Below are 1738 nucleotides of genomic sequence, written 5' to 3' on the forward strand. Positions count from 1 at the left end.
GAATCAAAGAATTGAGATTAGTAGCAATAAAATAGTTCTTTAATTTTTTGTTTGTTTGTTTTCTCCTGTGCCATAACAGAAGATGGCTCTTTCTTCTGGTATGATACAGAGAGTTTGCACTTTCCTTTTTAACAACATGTTTGGGTTTAAAGAAGGAGAGAACCATTCTCCAACTCCAAAGCCAGCTTTAATTTTTAATTGAAGTGGGACTACAAGAAGACCAATTGCGTTAAATGTCTTTAGAGAAGAGCAGAAACAAACATTTAGGAAGACTTAATGAAATTTTATACATGATATACCAATAGGCCAATTTACTCTTTTTCTTGGGATATTTTTTCTAGATGATTTGTCCTTTTTATTCAGATGTCTCATTTGTTCAATGTTCTTCAGATTCCTTAGCCTTCATTCTCCTGAAAGACAAAAACAAAAACCTTTCCCCAAGACTAACTTTGGGGAGGTTCCCTTTTGGAAAGTTATATCTGATTAAAGAAAAGGCACATGTTAATGGTATAAGTTAGTTTAAATTGGATGATCATGCTGGTTGATGAACTATCACCTCTTCTAATTAAGAGGTCCCTCTTATTCAAATAGAAACTTTGTCAATTTTGATGGTATCCACAGCTTATCTTCTCCTGTAGAAACAAAAGCAAAACCTTATTCCCAACATAACACTTATCTTGGTTTCCATTCTGAGGTCAGCACATCCTTAAAGTATATAGGCTGATTTAATTCTGTAGTTTTTTTCTATTATCCAATGTCTCTCCACAGCTGTTGTTCCTTTATCATTAGTATTGAGAAAATTCAAACGTAATAGAGCATTATGCAATTGATTTCTGGAGGGTTTGTTACCCCTGTTTATTTAGCATATCCTTTAGAGATCTATTTGATCTTTCTATAACTGCTTGGCCTGTAGGATTATGTGGTATACCTGTAATATGCTTTATATTGTAATAAGCAAAAAACTAGCCGGGCGGTGGTGGCGCACGCCTTTAATCCCAGCACTCAGGAGGCAGAGCCAGGCGGATCGCTGTGAGTTCGAGGCCAGCCTGGGCTACCAAGTGAGCTCCAGGAAAGGCGCAAAACTATGCAGAGAAACCCTGTCTCGGAAAACCAAAAAAAAAAAAAAAAAACCAAAAAAACAAAACAAAACAAAACAAAAAAACACTGTTTCATTTTACCAGAGACATATGCTAGAGCATTGTCAATTTTAATTTGTGTAGGTATACCCATGATGGCCATAACTTCTAGCAAATGAGTGATTACAGAATCAGATTTTTCAGAACTCACACAGTTGCCCATTGAAATCCTGAATAAGTATCAATGGTATGGTGTACATATTTCAGTTTTCCAAATTCTGCAAAGTGAAACATATCCATCTGCCAGATTTCATTCCCCTGAGTACCCTTTGGGTTACATCCTGCTGGTAATGGAGTCTGATTGTAAAAGGAACAAGTAGGACATTTCCTTACAATTTCCTTGGCTTGTTGCCAGGTTATGGAAAAATCCTTTTTTTAAACATTTACTATTTACATGATTTTTTTTAAATGAAATTATGAGGTCTTCAACACATTTCCTATCAATAATTTATCAATCTCATTACCTTGTGCTAGAGGGCCTGGCAGACCCGTATGAGATTGGATGTGAGTAATTTTATATATATATGTGTGTGTGTGTGTGTGTGTGTGTGTGTGTGTGTATATATATATATATATATATATATATATATATATATATATAT

The 1738-nt window shown here is 34.9% G+C and overlaps 1 long non-coding RNA gene across 1 annotated transcript; it reads right to left on the reverse strand.

Annotated features, from left to right (window-relative positions):
• Positions 1 to 262: 262 nt before the first annotated feature.
• On the reverse strand, positions 263 to 1600 carry LOC143273084 (uncharacterized). The gene is made up of 2 exons (XR_013050970.1): positions 1164 to 1600; positions 263 to 962 (listed from the first exon to the last, which is right to left on the reverse strand). It is a non-coding gene; the product is annotated as an uncharacterized LOC143273084 (long non-coding RNA).
• Between the last annotated feature and the right edge of the window lie 138 nt (positions 1601 to 1738).

The sequence above is a fragment of the Peromyscus maniculatus genome, chromosome 4, assembly GCF_049852395.1.
Source record: "Peromyscus maniculatus bairdii isolate BWxNUB_F1_BW_parent chromosome 4, HU_Pman_BW_mat_3.1, whole genome shotgun sequence".
Lineage (NCBI taxonomy): Eukaryota > Metazoa > Chordata > Mammalia > Rodentia > Cricetidae > Peromyscus > Peromyscus maniculatus.